Genomic DNA, 22212 nt, shown 5'->3' on the forward strand with positions numbered 1-22212 from the left:
AAACGCAAGGTCGTCAGTATCAACCGCCGGTAAGGTACCAGCATCTAAACACACAAAGCTCTACAGGCGAGTCGATTAGGCGAGAGCGACAGGTGCAACCAGAAAGCGGAGAAGTGGTTCCAGATCAGAAACGGAATGGATTAATCTGTTGGAACTGCGACGAAGATGGACATCGGTTCATGGATTGTCCGAAACCTCAAGCAATTCTCTTTTGCTACAGGTGCGGGCGGAAAGGATACTCCTTGCGAAGCTGTATAACGTGTCGAACTGACGCGGGAAACGCTGCAGCGGGGAATCTATAATAGAGGGTGTTGAGTCTCCGCATTATGTCGAGAACCCCTCAGACATCACCAATTTTGGACTTATGAATACAATAATCATTCCCGGATTAGACAACCGCCCACATGCGACTATTAATATCCTGGGCAAGGAAATGACAGCGCTTTTGGACAGTGGTGCAAACTGTTCACTATTAGGAGGAGCAAACGTGGAAATCGCCGAACAACTGAATTTGCGCAAAGGAATAGTAGAAGGTGGCATCAAAACGGCGGATGGAACACAACACAAAATCTCACATTTCATTCGTGTTCCCATAGTTTTCAACGGTCGCAATGAAACCATCCAATTGTTGTTAGTTCCGACGATACCGGATTGCGTAATTTTGGGCATGAACTTCTGGAACAAATTCGGAATCAAGGCAACGTGTTGCACCATTGAAGCAGAGACAAATGAAGCGAAAGCAAAAGAAAATGAGTCCATGAAAACTCTCAGCAGAGACCAACAAAGACGTCTTCAAACAACAATTGCGAAGTTTCCGTTGGCAGAGGAAGGAAAACTGGGAAGAACAACACTGTATGAACACCGCATTGAAGTAGGAGACGCACCACCACGCAAGCAACGCCATTACCCAATGTCACCATATGTGCTGGAGGAGGTAAACCGCGAGATTGACAGGATGCTATCATTAGACGTCATCGAAGAAGCGCGCTTCTCCCCATGGAACAACCCACTCGTAGCCGTGAAAAAGAAAACGGGAAAATATCGAGTTTGTTTGGACGCACGTCATCTGAATTCTGTGATGGTGAACGAGGGATATCCGATTCCGCAAATATCCTCGATTATCAACAACCTAGGAGGCTGTGCATACATTTCATCGATCGATCTAAAAGACGCATTCTGGCAGTTACCCTTAGAAGAGAAATCGAGGCCAGTAACAGCGTTCACGGTTCCATCTCGAGGACATTTCCAGTTCAAGGTTGTGCCGTTCGGACTTTGCACAGCAAGTCAAGCGTTAGCGCGGTTGATGACGCATTTATTCGCGGACATGGAGCCGTACGTATTCCATTACTTAGACGACATTGTTATTTGCTCAAGATCGTTTGAGGAACACATTCAGTTATTGGAAGAAGTGGCGAAGCGACTGTGTCAGGCAAACTTGACAATATCATCAGAGAAATCGAAATTCTGTCGTCGAGAGATACCATATCTAGGCTACATACTAAACGAAAACGGTTGGAAGGTCGACGAAGAGAAAATAAGCAGTGTCGTGAAGTTTCCCATCCCAGCAAGCAGAAAAGAGGTACAACGGTTTCTAGGTTTGTGCAATTGGTACCGACGTTTCATTTCGGATTTTTCACGTCTAGCCGTACCATTAACGGAACTCACAAAGACGAAGAACAAGTTTCGATGGAACGCGCAAGCAGACGAGGCCTTTCTCAAGCTAAAAGCCGCTTTAGTATCAGCTCCAGTACTGGCCATGCCGGATTATTCGAAGCCATTCGCAATAGCTTGCGACGCAAGCGATGTAGCGATCGGAGCAGTGCTAACGCAGGAGATCGAAGGAGAAGAACATCCAATCTGCTATTTCTCGCAGAAGCTCTCGTCATCGGAACGAAAGTACTCGGTCACGGAGCGAGAATGTTTAGCGGTCATACGGGCGATCGAGAAATTCCGAGGATACATTGAAGGAATAAAATTTACAGTTTATTGCGACCACGCAGCACTTAGCTACTTGCGTTCAATGAAAAACCCCACGGCACTCATGAGTCGTTGGCTCTTACGGTTAAATGCGTTCGATTTCGAAATCAAGTATAGAAAAGGAAGCATAAACGTTGTACCAGACGCGCTTTCACGGATCGTCGCATCAGTCAACTTTACCGGATCAAAATCCAAAGACGACTGGTTCAATCAGCTCATAGAACGCGTGCAGAAGAAAGGAAATCGCTTCCCGGACTTCAGATTCGTAAACGGAGAGCTGTACAAAAACTGTTTGAGCAAAGACGAAGGCGGCAACGCAATTCACCGATGGAAAAAGGTGGTGCCTGTTGAGGAACGACAGGAACTGATGCGAAGATATCACGATACCCCCACCGCAGCGCATCTAGGATTTCGAAGTACGCTGCAGAAGATTCAAGTCCATTTTCACTGGCCGAAAATGCGAGAGGATGTAAGCAACTACGTACGGAGCTGTCAGACGTGCAAGGCAAGTAAAGCGCCAAACAGGAAGATGATGCCCCAAATGGGAAACCTGAAACCAGCAAAGCTACCATGGGAACTAATTTCCATAGACTTCGTCGGTCCGTTCCCACGTTCAAAACAAGGAAACACAGTTATGCTAGTCATAGTTGACTGGATTACAAAGTACGTTATCGCACATCCGATGAAAGCCGCAGACGCAGCAAAGATGTCACAATTTCTAGAACAAGAGGTCTTTCTGAAGTATTCGCGACCAAGGATAGTTTTGTCGGACAATGGGAAACAGTTTGAATCGTCGGTGTTCCAATCTCTTCTTGTCAAGCACAAGATCGCACACATGAAGACAGCATATTACTGTCCCATGGTTAACAATGCAGAACGTGTGAACCGCGTGCTAATCACCTGTATTCGAGCCTTACTGGAAGGAGATCATCGCGATTGGGATAGTCAGCTTCCAGCCATCACGGCCGCGGTAAATAGTGCAAAGCATGAAGCAACCGGAATCAGTCCACACTTCGCCAATTTCGGAAGAGATTTGATACTGCACACAGATCTATACACACAGCAGAGCTTAAATACTCCAGACGATCCAAAAGTAGCCCAGGATTTGCGACTATCAACCATACAACGCATGCAGGACTTCGTACTGCAACGTATCAAGAACAACCACGAAAGGACAAAACAACGGTATAACCTCCGCACACGCATGATATCGTTCAAAGTCGGAGATTTGGTGTGGCGCAGAACGTTCGGACTCTCCTCAAAGGCAGATCATGTGAACAGAAAGCTGGATCCAAAATTCGTTCCGGCGATAGTGAAGGAGATTCTCGGCGTGAACCTATACATTCTAGAAGACGTAGTAACTGGAAAGAAGGGCAGGTATCACGCGAAGGACATGAAGGCAGATTAGTGGAAATTTATACAGCTATGTATGCAGGCCAAGTCTGTTAACAAAGAGTTTGGAAGCTCCAGAAACACCGCAAGTGTTCGGGATAAATCACACTTCATCAGGGTGCGGCGAGCAACAACGGTTAGACTACCTCCCCACCTTGTTAGGACAACTTGCAGTAATGCAAGCCCCGCCAGGCTTACCGTTAGCGTATCGTGAGAAAACGCATCCAAGTGTACGATCATTGAAACAAAAAAGCCTTTTTTCAGGCGCGCCGGTAGCGGACCGTGAGAAAAACGCACATCGGAACCTTCGTCATTTCAGCGAAGCAGAGCCTCTGCAGGCATGCCGGTAGCGAGCCGAGAGAAAAACGCATAGAGTGATTCGAGAAGCCAGAAAGCCTTCAGCAGGCCGGCCGTTACCGTAACGGGAGAAAACGGATGGTCGAAACATAGACTCAGGAGTCTGGTCAATTCAAGTCATAGGATTGAGGAAAGCGAGTCATAGGGTGGATAGATTGGTCGGGGAAGGCCCAAGACAACTGACAGTCGCAGCAAGTTGCTGTCGAGACGTCAGGGACGGGATCGGACTTCCTCCCAGAAAAGACTGAGGATGTCCACACGTTACCGTTAAGCGAGAAAACGGATTCAAGCTAAACAACAGCTTGATTTATGTCGACAACCCACGTACACAAAAATCACCCAAGGACGACGAAAATAGCCTTTGCAGGCAGTCCGTTAGCGAAACGAGAGAAAACGCAACCAAGTAGCACGAAACTAGCCTTCTTCAGGCAGTCCGTTAGCGAAACGAGAGAAAACGCAACCAAGTATCACGAAACAAGCCTTCTTCAGGCAGTCCGTTAGCGAAACGAGAGAAAACGCAACCAAGTATCACGAAACAAGCCTTCTTCAGGCAGTCCGTTAGCGAAACGAGAGAAAACGCAACCAAGTAGCTCGAAACTAGCCTTCTTCAGGCAGTCCGTTAGCGAAACGAGAGAAAACGCAACCAAGTACCACGAGACGAGCCTTTTGCAGGCAACCCATTGGCGGAACGAGAAAACGCGTATCGATGGATGCAGTTTTGTGGAAAGACACATCGGTTACGAATCATGAGAAAGGAAGAACCAAGTAGCAGTCCGAGCAAACCAGGACAATGGCAACAACACAGCTAACTGGCGCAAGGTGGAATTGCATGGGAGCAAACATCGAGAAAAACGATAATTGCAAAAGGACGAAGCAAAGCGCACATGTTTCTAGCAAGCTGCGAATTTTGGTTCATAAGGAGTAAACACAACCGCACACAAGGATATCGTGAGAGTATTAAAGCCTACACAGGCCTGCCGTTTGGTCAGATCGGGAGAAACTGACAGTCGTTTAAACAGCTATGAGTTACACCAGCTACAAAGTTTCACGAAAACACGAGATCGGAAGAAACTACCCATTCCTGGATTGGTGTCGACGTCATGCAAGATCCAGAGCAGTCAGGATTCGGAAATCGGATCGGGTAGACAGTTGTAATTGGGGTCGTTATGACAATCTGTACAAAAGTAACGCGATTCTGGGCGCGGTAAAACCCTTGCATTGGGCTCATAACGATCGAGGGACTAAATACCCCTTTTCCTCTACGACAGTCAACCATTTGTTACAAACCAAAAAGCTATCACAAATACATTGTTTAGTTATATCGTCATTGTTAATTCAAACCTATTTAGCACTAAAATAGGTTAAGAGTTTATTGAATGTTCTGCCGTTACAACAGGACTTTCGTGTTTGGTGTATAAGGACTTACCCGGAGACTGATAGCCATAAGTTAGTTGGCGGTAATCGCGAATTAGCCAGAATTCGCTGGCGTTATTGTATAGATTTGTGGATTTGTGTCATTTAGTTTTGTGAAGCTTGTTCCGTACAGGAACATGTTACGAGCGTTGATTGTCTTAAGCATCACGTTCATAATGCGATGTATAGTCTCCGGGGGACTTCTTTGTGGTGTTGGCTCATAAATTTCTCATGATTCGAGCTTTCGCCGATTCATGAGAAATTTTTCTGTAACGGCAATGTTGTGTTACAGTTAAGTTAGTAACTTAAGGTTCATAAGGGGTTTGTGTTAAGCGTGTACGAAACACTCTGCATTAAAACAGAGACAATAGTAAATTACTCGCTTGAAGAACGAAACGGTACAGATGATTATTTTGAGTACACCGGCCGGACGGAGGAAAAAAATGACAAGTCAGTTCTTTGGGGGACACACACCTGACGACCACGCAAATGAGGCACAGCCGGAGTGACATCTTGGAATCTGGAAGATACTGCGCACCCAAGGATCTCGTCCATCCGCGCGTGCTCGTGCAAGAATTTTTCATCACCCGTCGAGCCTCATTGTGTTCGATTCCACACGTCCGGTATTAATTGTTTGGAGGCACCGGTTTCAGGTTATTTCGGTCGATTGTAGTTCGGTCTCACATGCACAATTGAAACAGAGCATCACAGTGAAAAAATTGCTTCTTCCGCGTGTTTGAATCGATTGCGGAGTACGTTCTACTCCTCCGGACGGTGGTGCATACGAAATAAGAAGTGGTCAACAAACAAAACCGCGTCGTCGTCCTTGACGATAATGGTGCGAAACGGCCGTACGTTGATAGTCTGTTAAGCACGCAACTTGCCGTCGTCATTGAAAAGAAGAGGTGCCGCGTGTGTGGATGCTCGCGATCGGGCGGTGTTTCTTTCGGAGAAGAGTGAAGAGGGACGTGTCGAACGTGTTCCATACAGTCCAGCGCAACTTTTGACTGGCACTGCTCCGGCGTGCTGTCGGAATCACAGAGGGCGACCGAAGAGAGAGAGCGACAAGGTCCGCAGGATCCGGACCACGTGACATCAACTCCCATTCCGGACACGCTCCTGATCGCTCCGACCGGGTTGGAATCAAGAGCCGGCGGTAAGACGGCCAGGATGGCAGCGAACTTTGGCAAACTGACGACAACCTAAATGGTGAGTGCACTGCTTTTTCTTACTATTGCCTCTTTTAAATGAACCGTTTATTATTGATTGGTGGGTTATTATCGCTTTGGGCTGAGAGACTAATGTCCTCTCACACTGACCAAATGTTTTCTAACAAGGCTATGCAATCACTGTGAAAATCGACTTTTTAACTGAGGCCCGGAGGGCCGAATGTCATATACCATTCGACTCAGCTCGACGAACTGAGCAAATGTCTGTGTGTGTGGTCGTCCGTGTGTGTGTGTGTGTGTGTGTGTGTGTGTGTGTGTGTGTGTGTGTGTGTGTGTGTGTGTGTGTGTGTGTGTGTGTGTGTGTGTGTATGTAACAAAAATATGCACTCACTTTTTTCAGAGATGGCTGACCCGATTTTCACAAACAAAGATTCAAATGAAAGGTTTCATAGTCCCATAGCCTGGTATTGAATATCATTCCGATCCGACTTCCGGTTCCAGAGATATAGGATGATATGTACAAAAAAATGAAAAAAATATGCACATAAGTTTACCCTCAATTACCTCTGGAACAACTCAACCGATTTACGCAAACTAAGATTCAAATGGAAGGTCTTATATCCTAAAAATTTGTAGAACATTTTATTTGGATCCGACTTCCGGTTCCGGAACTAAAGCGTGATAAGTGGAAACTTACCAATTTTATTAGTATTTTTCCACGAACAATGGTGAAAAACAGGTACAAATCTCATAAAACTGTCTGATAAATTCTTCTAGTTTGCAGAGCTTGTTAGTTTGTGAGCATGAAAACTTAATTCGGCACTACTGGTTCCCTCTTTTCCTGTTCCGAGAGCACCGAAAGTGGAGAAGAAAAACTCCTAAAACTGAATTCACTTCGATTTCTCTGCGATGCTTGAACCGATTTTCACAAATCTTGATTTGAATTAAAGTTCATACTGTCTTTAAAGCTACTGTGAAATTTCATCCGGATCCGACTTCCGGCTCCGCAGTTACAATGCGATGAGTGTCAAAATTTTCAAATCGCCATATAAAGTGACAATATGTACAACACCGAAAGAAGAAGAAAACACAAAACGAACAAAGCGTGCTTTGTTCTATTTCGTACACGTTGTGTAGTGATGTCAATAATAATAATAATAATAATATTAATAACAATAATAACAATAATAATATTAATAATAATAATAACAATAATAATAATAATAATAATAATAATAATAATAATAATAATAATAATAATAATAATAATAATAATAATAATAATAATAATAATAATAATAATAATAATAATAATAATAATAATAATAATAATAATAATAATAATATTAATAGTTTTACTACATGTTGATGCTGCTGATTCACACTGTTTAGCTTGACTTACATATGCAGAAGTAACAGAAACGCAGGTTCGTTTCGTTTGTTAGATTTCGTTTAATTGGTTTAATCGAAATAGAGCATGAGATAGTAAGTATAGGTTTAGCTACGTTCAAAACTGTTCCAATTTTTAGGTCATATTTGTTGCTGGCAAACAACCCAACTTCCTCTATACCGGTCATCTGAATCCGGTTTCGGAAGAATTGGAAATAGTGATTAAAAACTGCAGAAAGGATCTCGCTCACTTTTGTTGGATCGATTTTCACAAACTTATAGGTTCAAAATAAAAGTCTTACAGTTTCATACGGAAACCCTTAATTTGTTGTGGATACTACTTTCGGTTCCGGAACTACAGAGTAAACAGGATTTATAGAGTTTGTGAGATTAGGTCCGAGCAAATTTTCTATTCCTATTCAATAAACAGTTGTTTTTGCGAATTTCACGGTTATATTTATGATGTTATGAGTAATATGAGAAAGGCATCATTACACCACAAGGTGGATTAAAATAGGTTTTTCTTGGAATAAGTGAAATCTTAACTTATATTTTTCTATTTTTAGCAAAATTTCTTGGAGTACCGGTAACCGAACAACTTTTTTGAAATGGCCAAAATTTATCACTTTACTAAATTGATAATAAACTTTTTTCGATCGATTAAATCAACCTAGTTTCCTATTCAGTTGTTAGCTAGGGACTTTAGCTTTCCATTGATGTATATATGTCCGCATAATGTGCACTTAGTCAGAAGTTATAAGCTCAAAAGTAAAGGGTGCCGGTAACCGAACACTCTACCCTACTTATTTAAACTACTTACAGCAATAAAAGCTGGAAGAACATAACACCTATATACCATTCGAATCAGTTCGTCGAGATCAACAAATACGTGTGTGACAAATAATTTCACTCAATTTTCTCGGAGATGACTGAACCATTTTCTACAAACTTAGATTCATATGAAAAGTCGTATGCTCATAAACAAAGTTCCTGAATTACGTTGGGATCCGACTACTGATTGCTGAACCACAGGATGATATGTGAAACGAAATTAAAATAATGAAACTCATTTTTTCTCTGAGATGGCTGAACCGATCTAAGATTCAAATAAAATTTAAATACCATCTAAGATTCAAATGAAAGATCTTATGATCCTATAAAACATCTTGATTTTTAGTTAGATCAGACTCTCGGTTCAGGAGATACAGGGTGGTTAGTATAAAAATGTCTATTTCACATAAATTAATCAGGTTTATCGGGTATGCAGATTTAAATAGTCGATAACCAAATAAACTTATTTCAGTTTTAGTGGTATTCAGTTTTCGATTCGGCAGGTATTCAAAAATTTAATTCGCCCTTCGATTTCTCAAAGATGTCTACACAGATTATTAAACATTTTGAATCAAATGTAAACTATGCAGCTTCTCAGGTGAATTTAACTGACTTCGGTCAAACCGAATTCCGGTTCCAGTATCGAATCGTTTCTCAAAGCTCAATCGTTTTCTCAATCAAAGGCCAAATCGAATTTCAAAAACAAAAATTCAACTTAAGAATTTATGGTCCCATACAAAATTAATGAATTTTATCCAATTCTGACTTCCGATTCAGGAATTACAGGGTGATGAATTTTTAAAATTCAAACCGATATAGAAGATTACCATCCCCAAAAAGCTTCAAAGTTGGACTCGAAACTATTGCAATGTATTCGTCATATTAATTTATGGCTACACGAATCCTTTTTGGTTATGCTGGTTCCTGAATACCGGCTCTAGAAATACCGTAAATAACCGTAAACTCTAAAGTGGCATCTCATGGAATGACGGTCATTAAAAAAATGTCATGAGAACTAAAACACCGAAGAATATTCATGCAAAAACACATGTAGATTGATAAAAAAGGTATCATCTCACTGCTAGGTGGATTAAGCACGTTTTTTCATAAGCTACCTCATCATATTCGCTAGTTAATTTCTCTAGTTTGCCGACCGTGAGAGTCTGTAACCAAATAAACAACCATTGATAATCCTATAAAGGATCTGCTGAATTTTATGCAAGACCGACATTTTCATCTTCATAGAGAATCGTAAATAAATTTGTAGGTCATATTAGTGTATGGTTGAATGAACCGAATGTCACTATGCCGATATCCAGCTTTTGGCTGCGGAAGTTCCAACAATAGTAATTAAATGTAATAAAATATAGCTCACTTCACCTTCTCACACATGATTGAATAGATTTTTACTAACTTAAATTCAAATGTAGTATATCAATGTTGCAGTATTATGCAACAGATATTTTCAAAACTATTTTCTAAGCTTCTTTAAACTGTAGTATTTCGGGGAATTTCTGCTGTAATATACAGGAGAAAAGGAAAATGAGAAAGGCATCTTTACACCACTAAGTGGATTGTGGTGCTTTTATCATTATCATTTCGATAACTCATTCTGCTTACACTTTGTAGGGGTATGAGGTGGGCCCATCATCATCATCATCATCATCATCATTATCATCATCACCATGTAAATTGAGAGAACTGTCGACCCAAGGTGATGAAAATAAGTTTACAACACCATTTTTATTAACTGAATCGTTATTCTATAGTACGAATGTAGTTATGATGATAAACAGTTCGTTATAAAACAATCATTATCACAATCTTGACCGATTATGTGGAAATAATGATGTCTTAAGAATTTTTACAACGAGGAGGGTAAGGCAAGTGTTTATAACCATGAAAGCCTAAGGTATTGTAGATGAGATGTGACGCGGAACGTCAACTCAAGTACGTTACGAGCACATATACTTTTTTGGAACTCGGAGGTTACTAAGAAGGTATTTATAGAGAGAAAGGTGTTTTAAATGTTTCTAACAAAAGGAATCAAATATAAAACTGACCCGATTTTACGAGAATACCGAGGAAATTATGATTATTGTGAGATCTGAGATGGTACATTGGCCGTGCGCAATCTGAACGTGTACGGAGTATTGTTCAATCGTGTTGCCGTCTGAGTTGTGTTTCACTACGATCTGAGTATTTCAATGGGCAGGACAATACCGGCCTTGCCTTCGCGAAACATTTCCGAGAAACGACGGGTTATTCAGCTAGTTAATAAATAATAAAATAAATTAAAAAGAAACGATGAACTACAATTAAAAAACCCTGAGATATAGAAAATTTAAAAGCACTGATTTATGATCTTAGAACTTAATTAGGATGATCCCCACAAAAACACTTGCCAGGTGTCAATCATTCCGATTGGCGATTAAAATTCGTTACATGGAATGTAATCATACTAAAACTAGAGAATTTCGGCAGCATCAGATTTTGAATTTTCAGTGCGCGTCATTGAAAATGTAAACAAACCACTTATACCAGTCAAACAGGAATTTTATAAACCGCGAATTCATTCGTGACGTCATATTATACAATTTAATTCTCAATGAACATTAGAAAAGGTCCTTTCCGCAAATGACAGTAGCTCTTTGTTTACTTTTTCTTTACATTATTGTGACATATATCTGCATTCTCCAATAATTTTCTCATTGCAGATCGAAAGCTGATGGTTTTAGTCATTGTTCTATGTAACGAGTGACAAAAACATACATACACATTGTATAGCGATGAAACCGTACGAATCTCATACTTAATAGGCAAGAATGGCGGTATTTTTTTTTTTTTTAATAATTATTTATTGGAATATGAGTTAACATTAAATTATTAAGATTCAAATTGGGTGTTCAGCCACAAGTGGTGACTTTTCAGCCCTATTATATATATGATTTGGTTATTACCATGAGGACATTATTTGCTTCCGCAATTCTGAGATTTTTGTGTAGGGAAAATTCTAAACCTACTTGTATTGTGTAATGGGGAAAAGGAACTTATATACTAACTTACTAACTAATACAGAGAGCGAATCGAGTCAATTGAAGATTGCATCGATTTTTGTCGGAATTTGCTTATAATATTATGTGACATTACATCTAATGGTTCTATATTTGTGAGTCTGTGTAACTCATTTGTACTAAACCAGGGAGGACGCTTCAAAATCATTTTCAGAATTTTATTCTGAATCCTTTGAAGCGTTTTCTTCCTGGTGGAACAACAGCTTGACCAAATTGGTACCGCATAAAGCATGGCTGGTCTGAAAATTTGTTTATAAATTAACAATTTGTTTTTTAGACAGAGCTTAGAATTTCTGTTTATAAGAGGATATAAACATTTAATATATTTATTACACTTTGCCTGGATTCCTTCAATGTGATCCTTGAAAGTGAGTTTTTTGTCATATGTTAAACCTAAGTATTTAGCTTGATCAGACCATGTCAATTCCAAGCCATTCAATTTTAGAATGTGATTATTGTTTGGTTTGAGAAATAAAGCTCTTGGCTTATGAGGAAAGATAATTAATTGCGTTTTTGCTGCATTTGGTTTAATTTTCCATTTTGACAGATAATCACTGAAAATATTTAAACTTCTTTGTAGGCGACTGCAGATCACTCTTAGATTTCTACCTGTGGCTAACAGACTTGTGTCGTCACAGAATAGCGATTTCCGACAACCACCGGGTAGATTTGGAAGATCAGAAGTGAAAATATTATACAAGATTGGAGCTACACTCGAACCCTGCGGAACACCGGCTCGTACGGGTAGCAATTCAGATTTACAATTCTGATAGCTAACCTGAAGAGTACGATCAGTTAAATAATTTTGAATCATTTTGATCAAATAAATAGGAAACTGGAAATCAGACATTTTTGCTATTAAACCTTTGTGCCAAACACTGTCGAATGCTTTTTCTATGTCTAGAAGAGCAACTCCAGTGGATAACCCAGAAGATTTATTTGATTTTAGCATGTTCGTTACTCTGACAAGTTGATGAGTAGTTGAATGTTCATGACGAAATCCAAACTGCTCTGGTAAAAAAATTGAATTCTCATTTATATGAGTCATCATTCTCAACAAGATATTTTTTTCAAAAAGTTTACTGATAGAAGAAAGTAAGCTAATTGGTCGATAACTTGATGTTTCTGCTGGGTTTTTATCAGGTTTCAGGATAGGAATTACTTTAGCGTTTTTCCATCTTTTTGGGAAGTAATCTAATGAAAAACACTTGTTGAAAATTTTAACCAGGAGTCTCAAGGCAACATCGGGAAGATTTTTAATAAGAATATTAAAAATTCCATCATTACCAGGAGCCTTCATGTTTTTGAGTTTCCTAATAATTGATTTAATTTCATCAAAATTCGTCTCAATAATGTCATCGTGTGATAACATTTGGGTTGAAATATGATCATATTTCAGTGAGACTTCATTTTCAATAGGACTCATAACGTTCAAATTAAAATTGTGGACACTCTCGAACTGCTGAGCAAGTTTTTGAGCTTTTTCGCCATTTGTAAGAAGTATTTGATTTCCTTCCTTGAGAGCAGGAATTGGTTTCTGAGGTTTCTTAAGAACCTTAGAAAGTTTCCAGAAAGGTTTAGAATATGGTTTAATTTGTTCAACTTCTTTAGCGAAATTTTCATTTCGCAAAAGAGTAAATCTATGTTTAATTTCTTTTTGTAAATCCTTAACTATGTTTTTCATAGCAGGATCACGAGAACGTTGATATTGTCGGCGACGAACATTCTTCAACCGAATGAGCAGTTGAAGATTGTCATCGATGATAGGAGAATTTAATTTAGTTTGAGCTTTGGGAACTGAAAGATTTCTAGCTTCGATAATATAATGATTCAAATTATCAATTGCTGTATCGATGTCCGCAGAATTTTCTAAAATAGTTTCATGAACCACATGATTTTCAATGTGAGATCTGTAATCCAACCAATTAGCTCTATGATAGTTGAAAATAGAACTAATTGGATTAATTATAGCTTCGTTGGAAAGTCTGAATGTTACTGGAAGATGATCTGAGTCAAAGTCAGCATGTGTAATCGGTTCACTTCAAATGTGACTTTGATCTGTTAGAACCAGATCAATTGTAGACGGGTTTTTCACTGAAGAGAAACAAGTCGGATTACTGGGATGAAGAACTGTGAAGTAACCAGCTGAGAGTTGATTATGAAGTATTTTACCATTACTGTTATTTTGCCTACAATTCCACTGGACATGCTTAGCATTTAAGTCCCCAATTACGAAAAATTTCGATCGATATCTTGTAAGTTTTTGCAAATCGCCTTTAAAGAAATTTAATTGTTCGCCGGTGCATTGGAATGGCAAATATGCTCCAGCGATGAAATAAATTCCATGAATGGTTTCAACTTCGATTCCCAAGCTTTCAATAACTTTAGTATTGAAAGAAGGTAAAATTCGATGTTTAATTTGCCGTTGGACAAAAATGGCAACTCCACCACCCATTCCAGTAAACCTGTCAAATCGATGAACCACATAATGTGGATTACTTTTCAATTTGACATTTGGTTTAAGAAAAGTTTCTGTCACAATGGCAATATGGATTTTGTGAACTTCGAGAAAATTATAAAATTCATCTTCACTCGATTTCAAAGATCGAGCATTCCAATTTAAAATATTCAAATATTTATTTAACAACACTGTTAAATTTTAAATTCATTATAATATTATTTGCAAATTGCCATCCGATTTGAAATGCTTCAAAAAGAGATGAAGTCGAATTCATTTGGATGATCATTTGAAAAAGTTGATCTTGTAGGTAGATCATTTTATTTTCAGTTATATCGCCTAAATCGACTTCATTTAAAGAAGCGAATGACATTGAAGGAATATTGGTAGGTAGACTGCCATTAGAAGAAGGTGATTTGGCCGGTTTACCTATTAATAAATTGTTTTCGTTAGAATTATTTACATTAGAAGAAATAGGTGGTAGTTTTCTACCTAATATACCAGCATAACTGACATTAGAAGAAGATGATGACGAGGTCGATCTACCTGTCAATAAATTGTTTTCGTTAGAAGACGAATTGGCAGGCGTACCTGTTTTTTGTTTTAAATTCGAAGAAATAGGTGCCTTAGAAAAATTAGGCGTGGCATTTGTAACGGCCTTTTGATTTTCAGGTATGTTCTGTAAATTTAAGGTCGTTGATTTGACTTGTTGTCTAAGCGAACGAGCGTTTAAAATTTTTTCCCTGACAGGACATTTCAAATAATTGGATTTATGATTTCCATTGCAATTTGAACATGAAAATTTATCAGTGGTTTCATTCACTGGACAAACGTCTTTCGAATGCGATTTACCACAATTCAAACACCGTATATCCATATGACAATTTTTGGTTCCATGACCGAAGCCTTGGCAACGACGACATTGCGTTAAGTTTGCAATACGATTATGCCGTTTATAATGTTCCCAATTAATTTTAATGTGGGAAATGAAACGTACTTTTTCTAAAGTTTTCAAATTGTTTACATCACTTCGATTGAAGTGTATTAGGTAAAGTTCATGCGAAATTCCAGAGCGTGGTTTAGAAGTACCATTCGCTCTTTTTTTCATAAGTATTACTTGGGAAGGGGCAAAACCAAGCAATTCTTTTAATTCATTTTTAATTTCATCAATACTTTGATCATTTGATAATCCTTTCAAGACAGCCTTGAAGGGTCTGTCTGATTTTATATCATATGAATAAAATTTATGAAGTTTCTCGGTCAAATATCGAATAAGACGTTCGTAATCTTCCAATCCATCCACCAAGACTCGACATTCTCCTCTTTGTCCGATTTGAAATGAGACTTTTACTTCCGGGAGAAAAGTAGAAAGCTCAGTACGGAATGCTTTGAAGTCGGAAATCATCACCGTCACTGGTGGCATAGATTGTTGTTTCTTCCCAGAACGACAAGCGTCCATTTTGGGAATTTTTGAAGAATTTTCTTCTATGTCGCTACAATCGGATTCAGGAAGAATCTCGTAAATATTGTTAGACGGCATAGGATCAGCGGAAGGGAAATCCGTCCGTTGTCTTTTATTTTTACATTCAGATTCTATAATATCGTGAATGTTATTAGAAAAATGTTGAATAACGGATTGTGATTTATTCCGTATTGAATTATTTTTAGCCTTAGGCTTGTTGCCTTTCCGGTTGGACGCAGGCATTTTTGAAATAAATGAAATTTTAAATTAAATTAACTAGGCTAAATTAGTCTTCGATTAGACTCCTAGCTAGCCTTAAAAAAGACTGATTAATTTCTTAGTCACTCTAATATCACTCTTTGTATCATTAGTCACTCTAATATCACTCTTTGTATCACTTAGTCACTTAGTTAGTGATTCAGGTAGTCTTGAAAAAGACTGAAGCCTTGAATCAATGAAACTCTAGGTAGCCAGAAAAAAATTCCAGGAGCCAAGAGCTATACGCGTGCGGTGCGAACGACTGTTCAACACCGACTGAGAATGGCGGTATTAAAATGGTCAACTATAGAGCGTTACTATTTCAATTAAAAAATGTTCGATTTGGCAGCATTGCATTCTACGGTTTCTGCCACGAAGTCAATGTGTAATATAGAGTACTACTGCATAGTTGGGAGCGAGAAGCAAGAAAATGAGCTGGACAATAAACCGTTCCCGCATCTGAATGTTATGAATGAACATCGAGCAAAGCATGCTAGGTTTGTATACATACATACACACATTGCATATTGCTTGTAGTAGCATAAGCTCCGCCGGCAACGTGGTCCTTCGCGGATGGTTGTGTTAGTGCGCGCAGCGCTATGCTACTACAATACGCCAGAAGGGGGTGGTAGGAGCGTTTGTGTTGGTTCGTTGGGAAAATCGCTACCCTCTGTGCCGTCGTGTGCGTGCGAGAACGACGGGGTTGAAGTGAAAATCGTTGCGACGCCTGGTGGTCGAACCGGAGAGCTTTTCGCCATAATGTTTTCGAGTTTTTTCACTCAAATCTAGTAATATAGATTTTGCCTTAAAAATTATTGAAAAAGTTCTATTTAAACTAGTTTAACCGGATTAAAACTACTTTTAAAGCTAGGCGTACGTGCGGGTGCATGCGTTCGAGTAGAAATTAATTCGCTGTAAGTGCAGGAAATGTGCGAAAATGAAGATTTGCTTTCCCGATTCTGGACCAAGTAAAATTTTCCCTCTGTATGAAGGATATTCATCCTCATGGGATGATTTTCGCTTGTGGGTCAACTAGAATTTGCACAATGAAAAGACAGAGTTCTGTTCATAATTGTTCATTAAACTGCTTTTCTTAGTACCACGCTGGTGTACTGATTGATTTTTGTTAATAATCGGAGTGTAAAAAATTATGATTAGCATGTTTGCATGGTTGACAAATGTAGTGTAAATTATTTTTTGCTCAACGGATTGAATCAGATGCAACTTGACTAGTGCTCATTGGTCTGAAGAGGCGTCAACTGCTTTTCGTTTGTAACCTTCCTTTGTGAATTTGTGAAATCCAGAAGAAATTTCGATATCGAGTTCGATGAATATCGTTTTTGGAATCAGCTCTACCAGTGAATCTAATGCATTTGCAAACGTCGAAAAAGGGTTTCTTTGTGTAGTATAGTGTATCCTTTTACGATGTCTCCTATTACTGTCGTATATCGGTGCACGCGTGCTAATGTGGTGGTGTTTGTGTGTCACCGAAATAGCAAAGAATGGCACGAGCGACATATGGACATCAGTTCGTATGAATCGGAATCAATATTATGGAGGTGAATCACTTCGTAGTGTTTTGAAGTGTGAAGGATAATAATCAGAAAAAATGCAGTAATACTCAATATAATCCCGCACGTCAACACCGTGCTCAGATGATGAGAGCACATACGTCAGGTAGTCAAGGTATTCTAGTAAGGATCGTTTCACATGGAATAGCAGCGTATATAATATGATACTACGAAAATATTGAATAAAATGAGGTTAGGTATACCGTTGGAATTGACAATCTGTTTAATTGTTCCTTCACCCGAGGCACGTGAATACTTGGTATATTGATTCAATTGAAGAATCTATTTTTGAAATTCTTGTTAAATTATATGGAAATGTGAAATTTAGATAATGCAACACATTTATCATAGCATTTTAGATGGAGTTGAAGAGTCGTTCTGTTCTGTTCACTCTATTTAAGTTTCATGTTTTTTTCCAAATTTCCATCGAATGTTAAGAGTTCATAAAGGTAAAGTATTGTAGTAGCATTAATTTTCTTGTATCAGAACGACTGTGTACAACCTGTTCTAATCCACCTAGTGGTGTAATGATGGGATTACTGCAGCATTCTTCAAAATACTTTACCTTTACTCGTGAATGAAAACAAATTTTGTTTGGGCTTCAGTCTATAAGATAAAATAACCTGTTTTAATAAACCTAGTGGTGTAATGATGCCTTTCGCATATTATTCATTTTCTCCTATATATTACAGCAGAATTTCCCCGAAATGGTACAATTTAAAAAAAGTTTAGAAAAGAGTTTTGAAGATTTCTGTAGAACATTTGAATTTAAGTTAGTGAAAATCTATTTAATCATAGTGAGAAAGTGAAGTGAGCTCCATTTTATCACATTTGATTACTATTGTCGGTACTTCAGGAACCGAAAGCTGGATATCGCATCGGTTCATTTAACCATAAACTGATCATTTAACCATAAACATGTTTTTTTACAATTCTCTATGACGATTTGAACTTTGGAAAAAAACTGTACCGGTAGTCTAACTAGGATAAAATTCAGCAAATCATTTATGGGTTATCAATTGAAGACAAACACGAGAAAAGGTCCTAAGTGCAAATGACAGTTTCTTTTTGTTTATTTTCTCTTTCGAGCATTACGGTCCAATCAGCAATCTTTCCATTTAACACTTCACATAGGATAATAGCAAAAACCATCAACTTTCGATATGCACTGTAGAATTTGTTGGAAATTACTGGAATTTGTCGTAATAATTGAAAGAGAAAGTAAACCAAGAGAAACTGTCAATTGCACTTGGGATCTTTTCTAATGTTCATCGAGAATTGTTTATTTGTTTACAGACTCTCATGGTCTGGAAACTAGAGAATATCACTAGTCAATATAAAGAGGTAGCTTATGAGAAAAGTATTCTTGAAATTAATAATTTTATACTAAGCACCCTACCTTCGGACTCAGGGGTTTGATCCGAATGAAAATTGGGATATTTTTATGGCATCGTAAGACCTTCCATCTCCGAGGAAAGTGAGTGGCATTATTTTCACATTTTTATGCACCTGTAATTCCGGAACCGGAAGTCGGATCCAAATGAAAATCTGGAACTTTGTATGGGACCGTAAGGCCTTTCATTGGAATCTAAGTTTGTTGATATCGGTTCAACAATCTCCGAGAAATGTAAGAGGCATTATTTTCACAATTTTGGTGTATTATTTTCACATTTTTATGCATATCATCTGTAATTCCGGAACCGGAAGTAGGATCCAAATGAAAGTCCGGAACTTTACCATAAGACCTTTTATTTGAATCTAAGTCTGTGGAAATCGGTTCAGCCATCTCCGAGAAAAAAGAGTGACAACACACAGACATTTGCTCAGTACGTCGAGCTGAGTCGAATGGTATATGACGGTTTTTACAGTGATTGTATGGCCTTTCTATATGAGAAAGGTGAAAAATGAAATAATTTAGGAATCGTTTTGAAGATTTAGTTAGTTATTTTAGATTTAGGAGTTATTTTAGTGCGGTTTTCATAAAAGCTTCCAAGTTACCGTATTAGATGGTTACATTACTCCAGTGCGAACGAAATCTCTAACCTTTCAGTAGATGGAGTCTATCAGCGCGCTCACAGTGGAAACGGACACGGATTCAGCGAAATTCTTCTATTTGTCCACATTTGTTGGATGCCCTTAACTGCCCTGCCGCTACATCGATCTCGCTGCTGTGAAATTGCCCAATTTTCTGATTCGTTGAAATTCCTTCCCCAATTGATCTTGTTGGCAGCATGTTACTTCAGAATAACCTTAAGGTAGTGGCCAGTGGCGTACCGAGGAAATTTGGCGCTCGGGCAAAATAAGAGATTTGTCGATTTGCCGCCTTCATCGTTGGTTTAGCTGAACTCCATCTCCTGAAAAATGATTGAGCGATCAGGTCCCAAGGATTGGTTTGCCGCCCCCTTTAGAACGTTGCACCCGGGGCGAATATCCCCTTCGATACCCCCCCCCCCCTTTGGTTAGGTACGCCACTGGTAGTGGCGGAAACGCTTTAATGCACCTCAATACCTTGCTACGCAACTGACGATCCCTGGTTCCACTTCTTTCATACGTCCGCTGATATCATTTCACGCTCAGAATTTCCTTGTAAGTTCTGGGATATCACCACTTCCGGTGAAGCTCACAACGGGTGTTAGTCCGGAGAAAACTCGAGTATTTCGCAAGAACGAAAGAGATTTTCGCTTGTAGTTCAGTGAAAAGATATTCCATTGGACTATAAACGAAAATAACTGACAATATAGCCTAAGTTGCTGTGCCATCAAATCGGCGTCATTTCGCCCTAAACCAACGATGGGGGGCGGCTAATCTCTTATTTTGCCCCGGGCGCCAAATTTTCTCGGTACGCCACTGCATCAACCTTAAAGCTTCCCGGTGCATCCCATCCCGTCATCAATTAAAGTGCAGCCATGTTGTTTCGTCAAATCACTGTACACTCGTACAAGAGCCTTGCACGTACGTTTTGCATCGTGTGAAAGTTGGCGTTGGACCTTCTGGCCATATCTCGGAATACTGGGGTTGGCTTATACGCACCTCAACACCTTGCTACGGAACTGACGATCCCTTTATCTACTTTATTTCCAAACTCAGCGTTTACTTGTAGGCTTTGAGCAACAAACTGTTGTTTTCGGCATCTTCAGCACTTTAGTCATCTTGAAACCCGATCGACTAGTTCGATGAAACTTGCATAAGTTGTTATCTAGAGAAGTGTAAACAAACCATTGTCAGAGATTTTCGATTCGATTCGTTAGAGGCGTGTTAGTTCCTTACCATTTCACTTTTGGTCTGCCTTTAGTTATGTATAAAACACTTGTAAACTAGATAAATGAATCGAAGATTTGTTTTAAGTAAATAAGTTACGCTATACATCTTAACCTTTAAAAAACACACTTTCGAAGTTAAAGTTTTTTGTTAACTCATCACCCTGCAATTCAGGAACCGTATGTGTGATTCGACTGAAATTCAAAAGTGAAAATCGGTGTAGCTATGTGAGCGCACTTGTTTTGTCACATATACAAATACACAAACTTGCACTTCGTGATCTCGACGAAATTCAAATGATGGTATACGATACTTGGCCCCTCGCACCTCGGTTCAAATATCGGGTTTTTATATTGATTGTACAGTCTTTCTTTATATCATAAGAAAAATTCTAACCTATTTTACGCTTCATGGCATCTGAATGACACCTGCAGGAACTCAAAATTGATCGAGCTTCACCAAATCTAATGATACTCCTGTACACTTTCCAATGTCTGGGAGCCTTCCTACATACATACATTTACTGCATAAAGTATCTAAACTAAATGATAAAATGCCGAATTCGAATGAAGTTTTTAAATATAATTAAAAATAATCATGGAATTCTCGAAAGCATCGGAAAAAAATGTTTCAAGCCAGGTAATTTAATGACGTCTCTCTCATTGACGATCATATGACAAATCGATGTTATTTACATTTGAACGTATTTTGACGACTACTTCTGAAACCGAAAATAGGACCAGAAATCGCTGCCAGAAAACGGGTCCTCTGAATTGAGCGATGAGCTGAATCGATCACGTTCTCATCGACAGGAAACTTTTTTCCAACGCAATCAATATCCTCAGGGCAAACATTCGCGCATAGCGTTTTGATTACCTGGGCAGCCATGGCCACCAGACGGCTACCAAAATTGATTCAGTGACGGTTGTCAAATCCAATTTGACAAAACAAAGTCTCCGTGTCATTACGGATCAATTTTTCACGATTAAACAACTGCTCAAGAAGTGCAAATATAACGTACATGCATTATTTAAGAATATGGCTTTCCGGGTAAATTGACACGATTAATCAAAGTAACGATGGATATAGTGATGTGTTACGTCCGAGTATATGAAACGTTCTCGAGTCTTTTCGTGTCTCGGAAAGAGCTAAGATAACGAGATGGACTCACGTATCTATTGTTCATTACGGCTTTGGAAAGTATGATTCTGATTCGAAGAGCAAGGTTTGACACGAGTAGTACGATTTCCCGAAAGTTAGGTATCGCTGGCGACAATGACAATAACACATCGCACTGAAAGATACAAACGTACCGAAAACACAATAAAAAAGGAGTACAGTGAACAAGGTAGATCGATCATGTGGTGAGTGATGTAAGTATGCGTGCCTTGAGTAACTGACGAAGAGCTACATGAAGACGTTTGCTATATATATATATATATGTATATATATATATATATATATATATATATATATATATATATATATATATATATATATATATATATATATATATATATATATATATATATATATATATATATATATATATATATATATATATATATATATATATATATATATATATATATATATATATATA

The 22212-nt window shown here is 38.7% G+C and overlaps 1 protein-coding gene and 1 long non-coding RNA gene across 4 annotated transcripts in view; one reads left to right on the top strand and one right to left on the bottom strand.

The window, feature by feature from the left end:
- Positions 1-22212, bottom strand: part of LOC131439165 (uncharacterized) — a 64615-nt gene that overhangs the window by 9523 nt on the left and 32880 nt on the right. The window lies entirely within an intron of this gene.
- LOC131439162 (protein SCAI) overlaps positions 16533-22212 on the top strand; it is a 29086-nt gene continuing 23406 nt past the window's right edge. For all 3 annotated transcript variants that reach the window (XM_058609855.1, XM_058609856.1, XM_058609857.1), the window contains exon 1: positions 16533-16694. The gene's annotated coding sequence lies outside the window, so the exon portion shown is untranslated. The remainder of the gene's footprint in view (positions 16695-22212) is intronic.

The sequence above is a fragment of the Malaya genurostris genome, chromosome 3 (assembly GCF_030247185.1).
Source record: "Malaya genurostris strain Urasoe2022 chromosome 3, Malgen_1.1, whole genome shotgun sequence".
Lineage (NCBI taxonomy): Eukaryota > Metazoa > Arthropoda > Insecta > Diptera > Culicidae > Malaya > Malaya genurostris.